Source organism: Dipodomys merriami, unplaced genomic scaffold, assembly GCF_024711535.1.
Source record: "Dipodomys merriami isolate MVZ:Mamm:240054 unplaced genomic scaffold, mDipMer1.0.p SCAF_1509, whole genome shotgun sequence".
Taxonomy (NCBI): domain Eukaryota; kingdom Metazoa; phylum Chordata; class Mammalia; order Rodentia; family Heteromyidae; genus Dipodomys; species Dipodomys merriami.
In genome coordinates this window covers 54,620-69,356 of record NW_027202837.1, presented here as the reverse complement: position 1 = coordinate 69,356, position 14,737 = coordinate 54,620, and the positions used below count along the sequence as shown (strand labels likewise).

At 44.5% G+C, this 14,737-nt stretch overlaps 1 protein-coding gene across 29 annotated transcripts in view; it reads left to right on the top strand.

Moving 5' to 3' along the window:
• LOC138827131 (protein FAM114A2-like) overlaps positions 1-14,737 on the top strand; it is a 118,013-nt gene that overhangs the window by 49,595 nt on the left and 53,681 nt on the right. For 8 of the 29 annotated variants that reach the window (XR_011371986.1, XM_070022590.1, XM_070022611.1 and 5 more), the window contains one exon: positions 10,602-10,758. The exons of 13 other annotated variants lie outside the window; for them this stretch is intronic. The gene's annotated coding sequence lies outside the window, so the exon portion shown is untranslated. Of the gene's footprint in view, positions 1-6; positions 145-8,022; positions 9,138-10,601; positions 10,759-14,737 lie in introns of those variants that run through there. 8 more of the 29 variants (XM_070022596.1, XM_070022594.1, XM_070022617.1 and 5 more) reach the window with 2 other exon arrangements.

Below are 14,737 nucleotides of genomic sequence, written 5' to 3'. Positions count from 1 at the left end.
CCACAGTGTAACCCCCGCTTTCACTATATTTGATGTAAGTATAACATGTGGAGGAGATGGGGACAAACAAGTCGTTTAAGGATTCAGGTGGACCTGTTGCAACAATGAGAAGTACAAAATGTCATGTCAAAACCAGCTTTACAATGTCGGTGTGTGGGGGGGAGGGGGGTAAAATTGGGTGGGGGGAGGGGGGAGGCGGGGAAGGGAAGTGAAGGGTAAACAAAGGAGGAGGCTGCAATGCTTGGTAAGAAATGTATGCATTATCCTGCCCATGTAATTGTAGCCCCCCTGTACAGTATGTTCTCAAATAAAATAAAATACAATTAAAAAAAAAACAAAACAGATATACATTAAAAACTTTTGAACTCAAATGACCATTTTTTGTTAATGCAAGAATTAATCACCAGTACTGTACCAAGAAGCTAGACTTAACACCTATATGCCTTTTTTTGGTGGGGGGTGTCTGGTTGTGGGCCTGAACTCTGGGCCTGGGCGGTGTCTCTCAGCTCTTCAGCTCAAGGCTAGCACTGTACCACTTGAGCCACAGTGCCTCTTCTGGTTGTTTCTTTTCTGCTTATGTGGTGCTAAAGAACTGAGCCCGGGCCTCATGCATGCAAGGCAAGTGCTCTACCACTGACCCACCTTCCCAGCCCACCTATATGCCTTTTAAAAAAACATATCCAATTGCAGAGTATCAATGAAAGCAAATCATATACTGATAAATTTTCTAACCATATTTTTAAGGCTTTTTCAAAGTTAATACATCCAAGTGGCAGTTTTAGGAATACCAATCAGATCATGACATCACTCATTTTTACCATTATGTTTCCTGTGTCTGTCTGCAAGAGAAAGGGACAGGACAAAGATTGGCCACACAGCCCCTCCTAAGGAATGTGCATGCACCCAACTCTTCAGGGTTAGTTGAACTGCCTTTGTGCCAGCTTGCCCTCTTCTACCATGCGTGGACTCCCCCCAGGGCCTGTCCCACCCTGCATGACTGGCTGAGCTGCACGTCTGCCTCTACATCCCTCACCTCAAAAGACAGGTCTTCTATTAGAGTCTAAGTTTTTCCCTTTTTTTTTCTTGGTTCTTGAATGAAATAGTTTTAGACAGAACAGGTAAAATCTTTGACAGTGTTAAATAAACCTTTATATTTAAATTTCTAATAGTATCCCCAAGTTTTAGCAGAGGGAACTAAATCCCAAACAGCCAATGCCTTTTTGTTGAGTCAGATAACTTGATTGCAGTGTAAACAACCTTTGCATTTTAAAATACCGAATTTTAAAATACAGATTTTGATTTGTAAATTAAAGAATTCTTAGAAAGTTTAACTAAACTTCCTGTTTAAAACAATACAATAATCCTTTAAGATATTTGGCATACAAATCTGATGACCTTCCTTAGAGTTTCAACTTTTTTTAACAGCATGCTGATTTTCATCTTGAACATGTTCCAACATACTCATACAAAACTTAAAGTGCACAAAAATGAAAATCAGTCCAGAATCTTGATCTAAGATTTAAGATTTGTAAAACAAAGTGCCTTTGCTGAGCTTCATTTACCCAGGGCTTGCTTGTTTAGCAATGCATTTTACCAATTGGCCTTGTGAATACCTTCAGTTGGAGGAAGGCTAGGTGGGAGTCACCTGAAACTGAACTGGCCTATCTTTTATCCAATTTTGTTTTTAGACAAGAGCATTTTACAATTTTTTTAACTGTTCGGACAAGCCAAATGTCCAAACGAGGCTCAAACTGTCTATGCCCTCACCTCCGGCTGCCTCTGCAGGAAAATGCAGCCTGAAGCTTGTAAGGGCTTGTGACCTCCCATGCCCACCTCTTCACTGCTGCAACACAGACAAAACAGAGCAGGTCTATGACCAAGCCCAGACAGAGCTGGAACTTTTATTCCCCCAGAGATGTCCAAATGAACAAAAAGAACAGATTCTAATAACTTGAATAATTGTCTGGGTTTTTTTTTTTTTTCAGAGAATGGTGAGCTCTGGCATTTAGGGGACCTGTTTTGGTGACTGAGAGCCCCCAAATAACTCTGAACCTAGAAGAGAGGTGTTAGTTTAGAGGAACTCTCCTGCAGCCATTTTACATTAAGGGAGGGCCAATCTACCTGGCAGAGAGTGCAGAGATGACCTTGGGTAACAGTACTCATATGCCCTGGCTTTTTCCTGAAAATAAGAAAAGGGATCTAAAAGCATTTCCAAAAGTGATGGATAAAGAAGTTTGGTGCATTTCTACAAAAAGCAAGATATCAGTGATCTCAGAATTAGCTTAAAAAGAAGTTGTTTCTTACTTTTCCTGCTTGGGCCAAATAAGCTTTCCCCTTGGAATTTTATCAGCACCAGAGTGGAGACCTAAGTTTGAGAGGAGATTCTCCACCTCATCCCAAGGTTTCTCCAACATCTGAGGTTGGGGTTGGAGACATAGGTTTAACAGGAGATTCTCCATCTCATCCCTTTCTCCATGCTTGTGGTTCTCAGACATTTAGACAGAAATGTCAACTAAAACAGACAGAGATAGGTGGCTACACAAACCAAATGGTCAGACAGAACAAGTAAGACAACCCAAGTGAGGCCAGACTCCAGGTTAAGAACCCTAATCTGCCTCCACTGGGGAGAGGAGCATCCCAAACTCTTCTGTGGCTGGGAGTTCTGCTGCATCCCACCTCCCCTTCTGCCCCTTCCACTATACCTGGCCAGGCTTTTCAACTTACCTCTAGAGGCTTTTGAGTTCTAAGTTCCTGCTAGGAACTTCTCTCCACAGCTGTCCCCTAGGGAGTGGCTCTTCTGACACCAGTCCAAAGTCTCTGAGCTCAAGGCCCGGGGTCCTGGATCTCACTTGGGCCTACATCTATTATATCCTGGATCCAAAAGAGACTTCACGAAACCCAGATAAAAGTGCTAGGAACTTTATTATTTTTTTAATATGGGGGGGGGGGGTTGGCAGGGGCGGCTAGCTCGGCCTGCCCAGGACACCGCGCTGGGTGGCCACACTTCCCAGGATGAAGCCCATGGCCAGGTCGAAGGAGCCGCGCAGCTGCTCCACGTGCTGGTTCTGGGTCAGCAGCTGGTCTTGCAGCGGGCCCAGCATGCCCACGATGTCGCCCAGGCGCGTCAGCATCTGCGGCAAGGCAGCATTCAGCAAAGGCATGGTAGGCTGCAAGAGGTTGTTGGGGGCCGAGGGCGGCGCGGCACCTGCGGGAGGGAGCGCGGAGTCGATGGGGACGGGGGCTCTGCAGGCCTCTGACCCTCCGGACCCGGCCGCCCCTTCCAGCCTCCTGCCCCATCGCCTTTCCCCTCCCCGCCCCTGCTGTCCCTTCCCCTCTCCCGCCCTGCCGCCTGCCTACCTGGCTCTTCCGGGGCCGGGGCCGGCGCGGGCGCAGAGGGCGCCGGGTGGCAGCGGCAGTGGGCGCACCTGTCCTGCTGATCGTTGCCCAGCAGCCCCATGAGCTCGCGGATCTTCGCTTCGAAGGGCCCGGGGGGCTTGCCGCTTCGGATTTTGCTTTTTAGGTACATGTAGCGGCGGCCACATTGCGCAGGTGTCCTTCGCACCTGTCGCAGGGCGAGCGCAGCTGACACTTGGCGGTAGGTGGGCAGTGTGTGACACACAGCCGGCCGCAGCATCTCGGCCAACAGCAGCTCTGTCTCCCAGGTGCTCCAGGGCTTGTGCTGCGCCGAGCCCGGGGACACAGGCACGCCGGGCCTGAGGGGCGAGCAGCGCCGGGTCCCCGGCGCGTCCTCGGCCAGTGACAGCTGCTCGGCCACCAAGTCGGTCCGCGAAGGCGGCGCAAGTGGCGGTCGCCGCCGGGGCCGGAGCAGCATCCCTGCGGGCTGCGTGGGCTCCGGGGTTGGGGTGGCACCCGGGGGCCTGCAGGGGCGGGGGTTGCGCTGGCCTAGAGGCTGGGAGACCCGGGGCGGCTGCGACATCTGGGCTGCCCGCATGCGCTCTGCCTAGGTAGGTCAATCACCGGGAAAGTAGGAACAGCCTTGAGCTCAGGGTAGGATGCGTTTTTATAGGGGTAGGTTAGATAGAGTTATATATACAAGCCATGCAAGGCAGGTTTGGCCTATTTTTCATTGGTTACAGGTAGAACCTTTAAATTAATTTGTTCTTTGCGCTCTGCCGAGCTAGGAACTTTATTACCACCACATGGGACCACTTCCTACCACCGGGAAAGTAGGAACAGCCTTGAGCTCAGGGTAGGATGTGTTTTTATAGGGGTAGGTTAGATAGAGTTATACATACAAGCCATGCAAAGCAGGTTTGGCCTATTTTTCATTGGTTACAGTTATATGACCTTTAAATTAATTTGTTCTTTATGGTAATATCATATGTAATCATTTGTAATAGGTCACTCATAGTGGGACCACTCAGCTGTGGTCTTCAATTGGCGGGCTTAAGGCCTTGTTACCAAGGCAAGCAAGCAAGGTTATAGAAGCAAAACTTCGCAGAAACATAGCCTTGACTCACAGAAGCATAGGCAAAACATAATCTTGACTTGGTCAGCATGATCAATACTATCAAAGCTATTGACACTACTTTAGAAATTATTTTTATTATAAGCTCCTAACTGCTCTTTAATGCACCTGGTGATAAGCCTCGGTTGTCAATAGCCATTTGCAAAGCTGCCAGTTTGGTAAAATTGAGTAAGGGAGCGATGTTCTTTTGCTTTTTTATCAAGGATGGGGAAAGGACAAAAGTTGACTATTGGTCAGCCTTTGTCTGGGGTTTTTCTTTACCAGGAGGTTTTTTCCCTTTATCAATAATTTTGTTTTGTTTTCTGATTTCACAGTTTTGTACCCATGGCTAGTCTTTTCCCAGGGAAAAGGGGGTTCAGGGGAGAGAGTAAATTTCTAAGAGCAGGAGGGACTGAGGCCAGACAACAGAAGAAATTTCTGCCAGTGAATAGTAACTTGGATATTACAGAAAACCAAAGATCTGGTGTTTTAATGCATTAAGCTGTTCACATTGTAATCAAATTATCTGACTTCTCAAAAATGTAAAGGATTATTGCATTATTTTGAAGAAGAACTTTAGTTAATTTTCAAGTTTTTGCTAACACCAAAACTTGATGACTTTTCTTGGGAGTTTAAAACAACTCATTTATGTTTTTACATGATGATGACAGGCAGAAATTTACTGGTAGAACAAACTCCAGAGTTCATTTCAGGGGTTTCACAGAGCAAGGGCACCTGGGACTGAGGAATGTCTCTCAAGGCCTTCCACTAAGTGCGGCCATGTGGCCAGTCCCCTGACACAGGAGTCAGGTCATGACAGGAGTCGTCCTGTTCAGGCGAGAATAGGATCTCACTGGGGCATCCAGATGAAGTGGACTCACCCCCTGGACAAAGTCACAGATGCTGACCAGTATCTTAAAAGATAGTTTATTCAATTGACCAGCCAGGGTTAACTCATCTAGGGAATGAGCAGTCCCAAACTCAAATAGCTCAGGGTTTATAAAGGTTAAAAAAATGCATTCTTTTAGAGCAGATTCAAGCAAGGTGGTGTACAGAAGAACTTCGCAGTTATTTTATTTTGCAAGCTCCTAAGTCACAAACATTCCCGAAACAATTAAAACCATAAGTACTCCTGTAACAATTTCTTGACCTAAAGCAACGGGCAGTTCCTAGTTTTGGGGCCAGGTGTTTTGCTTTTTCAAAACTAGTAATTACAGTAGAAGGAACAGCTAGGGGGTAAATAGGCCTAGTTCTTTCCTCATAACTAGTTGTTCCAGTTCAATCCTGCCTTGCATAGTTTGGCCCTATTCTTAATGAATGAAGTTCCTACAAGAATTGTTTAAGGCTGGGTGCCCGTGGCTCAAACCTGTAATCCTAGCTACTTAGGAGGCTGAGATCTGAGGATCGTGGTTCAAAGCCAGCCCGGGCAGGAAAGTCCATGATACTCTCATCTCCAATAAACCACTAGAAAACCAGAAGTGGCACTGTGACTCAAGCAGTAGAGCACTTGCCTTGAGCTGAAGAGCTGAGACATAGCGCCCAAGCCCAGAGTTCAGGACCCCTGACCAAAAAATAAATAAATAAAAATAAATAAATAAATAAAAAATAAAGAATCATTTAAGGAAGGAGCTAAGAAAAAGAAAATACAGCTAAGAACAAAAGGGAGCAGCAGAGATTACTAATCTCCATATCTAATAGTTATAAAAAACATTCAAGTTAAAAAAAAAAGATTTCAGCCAGGTGTGGGTGGCTCACAACTGTAATCCTAGCAATTCAGGAGTCTGAGATCTGAGGGTCCTGGTTTGAAGCCAGCCTGGAAAGAAAAGTCTGTGAGGTTCTTTATCTTCAATTAACCTGCAAAAAGCCAGAACTGGAGGTATAGCTCAAATGGTATAGCACTAGCCTCGAGCAGAAAAAGCTTAAGGAGGGGCTAGGAAGGTGGCTCAGTGGTAGTGCGCTTGTCTTGCATGCATGAGGCCCTGGTTCCATTCCTCAGCATCACATAAGTAAAAAAAGAAAAAAGCCGGAAGTGGTGCTGTGGCTCAAGTGGTAGAGTGCTAGCCTTGATCTGAAGAGCTAAGGGACATTTCTCAGGCCCAGAGTTCAGACCCCATGACTGGACCCAAAACAAAAAACAAAAAAAAACTTAGTTCAGTCCCCAGTTGAGTGGGGCTCAGTGTCCCAGCTCTGAGTTCACTCTCCAGTATTGGCACCAAAATAGGAATAATATTAATAATTACTTAAGAAGAAACAGGAAATACTTAGGATGTGTTAGATGTTTGCGTCCTGAAGCTCCCTGTTGAGTTGCCTTGTTTCCCTTGTAGTACTGTTGCAGTGGTGTGTGTGTGTGTGTGTGTGTACACAAGTAACCCTATTAGTTATTTTATTGTAACCATTAGGACCCATGAGCAAGAACTATTATAAGAAAACAGAAGTGTTGAACAATACGCTGTAAGCTACAACAGTAGATGGCCTAGCCAGGTGGGCCCCAGGTATCGTTGATTCTGGACTGTGCACAGTTAACCAATCACAGACAGTATTGGCTCCTTGGTTAAACCCCAGAGAAAAAGCTGCCTTGCTCGGGATGCTGCAAGATAGACTGGCCAAGTGAATATCCTGTGTTGAAACAGGGAGAGGCAAGTCAGTAAGGTGAGGGCTATGCAATGCTCTGAAGGAAATGGGCATAAGTGAGAGTACCTGTCCTAAAGGGGTTTGGGGTATTAGTCTTTCCCCACACCACCATCCTAGAATTGTCCCTCAGCTTTTTGTTTAAGGTTAGCACTCTGCTACTTGAGTCACAGCTCCACTTCTGGCATTTTTGTTGCTTTATTGGAGAAAAGGAGCCTCATTGACTTTTCTGCCTAGGCTGGCTTCACAGCATGGTCCTCAGATCTCAGCATCCTGATTAGGATTACAAGCATGCGCCATGGGCCCATCTATAATGCTGTTCTTAATGGCAGTGGCAGTCAGACAGGGCCTTCATCCATGTCTTATATAGTCTCATCCTAATAGGTATTGTCCTCAGGTTAGAGTGTAGGGGACTGACTGGAAATCTCAGGCCTGGCCAGAGTGACAATTGAGTGAGTTACATTTCTTGAATTTGGATGCAGGCCACCTGCTTTGCTTCTTGGGTTTCTGCTTTCGAGTGCTCTGCTGGACTATACCTGGGGTCTCTGGTGAGACACCTGGGTGAATGTGGGCACTTTTCAGAATGGCTTAGAAGCAGCTCTTGGTGGCTTTGCAGCTTGGCTTTCATTTCTGGCATGACACTGCATTGGGAAGGCTCTGGATCCAGAGTCAGGCTTAGCTTTGGGCTTAATCTCTGCCACATGCTAGCTCTTTCTTCCATTCCAGATGAGTCACTGTCCATCTTAGGCTGCCCTGTCCTGTCTCCTCCTCATATACCTGTCTCTGACTTGGGGCCAGGGATCTGATGAAGAAATTCTCTTCAGACAAATAGAGATTCCCTGGAAGGAAATTGATCATGTACAGCTGGTTTCTCCACTGGCAGTTGTTCAATTTTATTTCCCTTTCATTTTTCTTCCTCTTCTCAGGGATCACTGCCTATAAGAACTTGATAGCAACTAGACTTAGATGGTTAAATGTAAATTGGAGCTGGCTTCTGAAACTCCAGGTGAGTTTCTTCAGGCCTGGGAGATTTTTCAGAGCCCTACGCACCTAATGCATTTTAGCCTTTATTTTTATTTTTCACCTATATTTTTCTTCTTGTATTACTTCTAGATGCCTTTTATTTTCCCTTAGGACTCAAGCATAATTTTCGTTGCTTTTAGGTGTAATTATAGAAGGCCCAACTCATTTCAGTGAGAGGAAGATTTATTATTTCACATAATAATAACCACGGTGGGGCTGGGGGTTTAGCCCAGGGGAAGGGTGCCCGCCTGGTGCGTGTGCAAGGCCCTGGGTTCGGTCCTCAGCCCTGGAAAAAAAAAAAATAATAATAACCATAGCACAAGGGAGATGGTAGAATTCATTAATTCAGTGGCTCAGTACTGTCTTCTTTTTTTGTCTTTTGTTTTGTCAGCCATGGGGACTGAACTCTGGGCCTGGGCTTTTTCCCTGAGCAACTCGGCTCAAGGCTAGCACTCTACCACTTTAGCCACAGGGCCACTTCTGATTTTCTGGTGGTTTATTGGAGATAAGAGTTTCACAGGTTTTCCTGCCTGGGCTGGCTTTGAACTATGATTCTCAGATCTCAGCTTCCTGAGTAGCTAGGATTACCGGCCTGAGCCACTGGCACCGAGCCTGTCTTCTTATATTTATATTCCTACCATCTTTTGAATTGACCATACTGAGTATATTCTCCACAGGCTAAAGTTCATCATCCCAAGTTGGCTGTTGCAGCACCAGACATCCCATGTAAACACAGAAACCAACAGAATGGATGATGAGACAAAATTGGGATTTGTTTGCAAAGAGGACTGAGAAGTGACCACTGAGGTGGTATCAATCCTTGATGAGAAACATGTACCTTTTCTCTTTTGCTTGACAGGTTAAGAACAAATATCTTGTCATTGCATAATGAGATTACATACTGTTCCCTCAACTATTATTTCCTCATTTTATTTCCTTCTGCTCTCTACACTAGAAGGCCAAACAAGACCACTAGCTATTGTCAGAACTACGTACACCTCATTTGTACCTCCTTGTTCTAGGCAGGCTGAGCCTGTGCCTGAACTACACCCTGCCCATGTGGCCTGCCCTGCAGCTGTAGCATAAGACAAAAACGGCTAGAGTCAACAGTACAAGCAGAGCTTGTTCCCTCCCAAGTATGTATTTTGAAAACAATCTTTTTATTTTTATTGCACGATAAAACAGAAAATATAGCTGGTGCTGTTGGGTCATGCTTGTAATCCTAACTCATCAGCAGGCTGAGATTTTAGGATTAAGATTCAAAGCTAGCTTGGGCGGGAAAGTCTGTGAGTCTCTTCTCTCCAACAAACCATCAAAAAGCCTGAAGTAAAGCAGTGGCTCAAGTGGTAGAGTGCCAGCCTTGAGCGAAACAGGTAAGAGCCAGTGCCCAGGTCTTGAGTTCAGGCCTCAGAACTGGCACTCCCACTCAGGATCCATCCAGGATCCTGCTTTCCCTTGATCTGTCAGCCCTCCTCTGCCTCCTCCAGTCTGTGACATTTCCACTGTCCTTTCTTTAGTATGAGCTTGACACTTTTGAAAAGGGCAGCTACTGATCCTGTGGGAAGCCTCCCAGTGTGACTTGGGTGGGTGTTTTTTTTTTTACTTTGGCTGGTCCTGGGGCTTGAACTCAGGGCCTGGGTGCTCTCCTTGAGCTAGATCTAGGCTATCACTCTACCACTTGGAGCTACAGCACCCACTTCTAGTTTTCTGGTGTTCACTGGAGATATGAATGTCACAGACTTTTCTCTCTGGGCTGGCTTTGGACCAACATCATCAGATCTGAGCCTCCTTATTGGCTAGAATTCCATGGGTGAGCCACTGGAACCCAGCTAGGCATATCTTGGTTTATTTGTTTGTTTATGCCTAATTTTATAACTGAATGAGAAAGCTCAGTTATGTCATATCAATTTCTGATGTCTCATTGCCTGGGTGTATCTTTGGCCATCTACTTAAGGTGATCCTTGTCAGTATTTTTCAGGATGAGGCCACTGTTTCTTACATGGTAATTGGCAAATAATCTGAGTCTATAGTTCAATTGCAAAGAGATTTTCTTCAAAGGGTATCTCTGTGCAGGTTCAGCTTAGGAAACAGATGGTTTGAGATGGACATGGGCCAGGTTGGTATTCCAGCAAGATCTTCTGCCTCATCTCTAAATGGCCCAGCTTGTGAAGTGCCTGTGCTTCATCCTCAAGTTCTGTTTGAGAACCTAGCCTGATGTTAGAGATTTGCCTATAAGCTTTTCTGCAAGATAGTTTCCTTCCAAACTGACATTCACAAAGTGAGTTAGGTTTAATATAAGCAACACAAAATGGAACTGGTATCAAGCAGCATTTATTTAGTGTCTCTGTGTATCTGCTACTATGTTAAATCTAAGGAAGGTGAAAGTCGTAGTCTCTGTCCATGAATCCAGCACCTTTTCTTCAAAGTATGATCCTTTGAGCTCCTGTTCTGACACAATTGTTTAACTACATTGGTTTTACAGTTCTCTTTAAATAGCTTTTCACCTGTGACACTCATCTTCAGTGAAACACCAAAAAGAATCTGGAAGTGGAGCTGTGGTTCAAGTGGCTAGGCCCTAGGCTAGAACAAAAAAGCTCAAGAGCAATGCCCAGGCCCTGGGTTCAAGCCCCAGAAATGAGGTAAGAGGAAATTAGCAGCTACTAGATAAAACAGAAGGTTAAGAGGCCAGAGCTAGAGTGGCTCAAGCCTACGATTATAACTACCTAAGGAAATTGAGTCTGAGGATCCAGATTTGAAGCCAATCCAGGCAGACAAATCGAAGACTTATCTCTAAATAACCAGCCTGGGTTCAATTTCATTACCGGACAGAAACAAAAACAAAAAAGTAAACAAAATTTCTGGGGAAGGTTTATTTAGAATGATGGCTCTACTGAAACCACTGAAGCAGTAGAAAACATAGATTCTCTTTTTTTCTCTCCTGTCTCTCTTTTCCTTGTTCTTTTTTTCTTCTTTCTCTCTGCTCTCTTTCTCTCCTAGCACATGCTAGGCAAGACATCTAACCACTGTGTTTGATACCCAGCCACATGTTTGGATTTTTACATAATCCAATTCTCTCCAGGTGCCGGTGGCTCACGCCTGGATTCCTAGCTACTCAAGAAGCTGAGATCCAAGAATCAGGGTTCAAAGCCAGCCCTGGCAGGAAAACCTGTGAAAGTGAAACTCTTATCTCCAATAAACCACCAGAAAACCGCAAGTGGCGCTGTAGCTCAAATGGTAGAGTGCTAGCCTTGAGCTGATTTGCTCAGGGACAATGCCCAGGCCCAGAGTTCAAGCCCCAAGACTGCCAAAAAAAAAAAAAAAATCCAATCTCTTTACCTCCGAAAAGTTCCATTTTCCTTATATTTATAAACTTATACCTTTCTAGCTCCACAACTCCAGACTTCACACATTTACACTACTGAAGGATAAATAATGAGATGCATCTTTTTTAATGAGGGAAGGGGGGCTCATCTTAAAAACCACAAATCAAAGCATCTTACTCGTCTGCTTAGAAACCTACTGCCTTTTCCCATTAAGTTCCATATTAAGAGTTAAAACTATCCTGAGCTGGGCATAGGTGGCTAATGCCTGTAATCCTAGCTACTCAGGAGTCTAATGTTTTGGGATCATAGTTCGAGATGAGCTTGGGCTAGAAAATCTGAGATTCATCTCCAATTAACCACACACACACACACACACACACACACACACACACACACACACAGAGAGAGAGAGAGAGAGAGAGAGAGAGAGAGAGAGAGAGAGAGAGAGAGAGAGAGAGAGAGAGAGAGAGAGAGAGAGAGAGAGAGAGAGAGAGAGAGAACAACAACTTTATCCCATCTCATAAGCTGGACTAGCCATGGTGTTCAAGTCCCAGGCCTCCTCTTATTTATCTTTTTGCAAACCTCCTCCCCCTCATTTTTTTGTGCCAGTCCTAGGGCTTAAACTCAGTGTCTGGGCACTGTCCCTGTGCTTCTTTTACTCAAGGTTAGTGCTCTACCATTTGAGCCACAGCATCACTTCTGGCTTTTTCTGTGTATGTGGTACTGAGGGATCAAACCCAGGGCTTCATGCATGCCAGGCAAGCACTCTACCACTAAGCCACATTACAATCCCCTTGACCCGTTTTTTTGCAGCATTTTTTTCTTTTTCTTTTCTTGGATTACTAAAATTTGTTAAGGCCTTTGCATTTGCTAGTTAGTCCTCCCTCACCTTCTCCTGCCCAATTCATATAACTAAACGTCCTTGCAAACACTTTGCTACTGGCCTGGACAGCCCTGTTCTGCCCATTTGGGCCTTGCCAAGTCAGTGGCTTGGGTAATCCCTGACCTTGGGATAGTTGGGAGGGTACTTAGCGCTCAGTACCTGTTGGAGGGTCAGATCTTCAAAAACACAAATGCAGATGGACACCCCCAGTCTCCTTTTCCCAGCTGACATCACTCCAGTGACTATGGTCAGCCAAACTTTAAACCACCCGGTTGGTGCCCAAACTCAATGAACCAGAGCCCAGCCACTTCAGAACAAAGAAGAACCCAGACCCAGAAGTATACCTGGCCAGACCCACCCCAAAGGGGGAAGTATTTCCCAGGCATTGGGAGCACACTTTGTAGGCATCTGCAGTGGCTATGTGCTGGCTGGATGCAAGGTACTTTCTAAGTTGAGGTCGGCAGGAGCAAGGTGCTGGTAAGCCTTGATTGCTGAGAAGGGTAAAGGAGGGAAAAGGCAGCCTGATGGTAGGAATGAGAGACACAAAGCATATGCATTTTGGTTCCTTAAAAATATGAATCCCTTTGGCTTATTTTTTTTAATTTACTGGCAATTCATCATAAAATACCCAGAAAACTTAGGAAACCATTAAATAATGCAAATTTACTTTCACCTACCTGTTATTTATTTATGTTTGCTGAGAGATGATGAATTTATTGAGAGTAGAGTATCTACATTCCTTCTACTAATAATATTAACAGTATAAACAATATAAACTCTTTGTCTTCCATCCTAACACATTCCAGATGATCTTTTATTTTCTTTTTTGGTCGGTTCTGGGGCCTGAACTCTGGGCTTGGGTGCTGTCCCTCAAGTCTTCAGCGTAGGGCTAGCACTCTACCACTTGAACCACAGTGCCACTTCCGGCTTTTTCTACTTACGTGGTACTGAGGAATTGAACCCAGGGCCTCATGCATGCAAGGCAAGTACTGTACCACTGAGCCACCTTGCCAGCCCCTCTAAATGATTTTTACTCATGTAGATTCAAATTTAGATGGTGATGACCAAGGTATAGAGATTACCATTGTTTCCTGTTTCAGAGTATGTCCTAATCTCATATGAAGTTAAATGAATTACATTTCTACAATGATATATTTTGTATGTATTACATATAATGCATGCATTACACATAGTATACAACACACACACACACACACACACACACACACACACACACACACACACACGTATACATACAGCTTAACTCCAAGGTATCTTAAAGTTGCCTTCTGATTTCATGCCTCGTGATTCTTTTTCTCCCCGGTATTTTAATGGCTCCAGGCAACTAGTATCATGTATACCTTTTAGCTTTCTCATGGATTGTTTTTATACGTTTGAACACTCTTTCTGGCATTTTCACCTGTCAGTCTGATGTACGTCTCATGGCAGGCATTTGCAGATAACTATGGGGCTAATCAGGTTAACATAAATTAGTGAATTGAATTCGAGTGCCAATTTTGAGGTGCAGGAGCATTGCCTAAAAGGACCAGTAGCTATTTGGCATGAAGTAGTTATTAAACAGTGACTATAGAGCCTTTGTTGCTAGATCTTTCAGTTTTCAAGGGAAATTGGACACTTGCACTTTTGTATGAAGACTGGTTTTTAAACATGGAACTCATTTAAAAGTTTAGGCACTATATAGATAAATTAAAAACATCTCTAGGCTAGATTTGACACTCCAAGCTCTAGATATGTGTTTGGTTCTTTGTGTATGAATCATGTCTCCTGATTCAAATGGGTGTTTTCCTTTCTGTTAGCATTTTTGGTATGTATCTTAATTATAGTAGTGTGCTGGTCTTTCTGCCTTAGTTGTTAATATGTTTATAAAATCTGTTTGAAACACATATTGGCTCTTTCCTACATGTAGTCCATCTCTCTATAAAATAGGTTTATACATACCTGTGTGTATGGGTGAAGGAGGGTGAAAGAGAAAGAGAGAGAGCACAAGAGAAGAGGGTGAAGGAAAGGGGAGGAAATACATTTATTCTCTCATGCTATTTGATTCTCCTCTTCTTCTGGAAGGAATTAGATTGGGTAATTGAATTGCTGCTTAAAAGTTGATCTGAGGTGCAGGGAATGTGGTTTAGTGATAGTGCTTGCCTACAATGCATGAAACCCATTGTTCAGTTCCTCAATACCACATACACAGAAAAATCCAGAAGTGAGGCTGTCTCTCAAGGGTTAAAGTGCGAGCCTTGAGCAAAAAAAGCTCCAGGACAGTGCCTAGGCCTTGAGTTCCAGTTCCAGGACTAGCAAAAATAAATGTTAAACTAGGAATTCAATGGATATAGCCAAATGGTGGAGCTCTTCCCTGGTATGTGTGGGGTCCTAAGTTCTATTGCTAGCACTGTA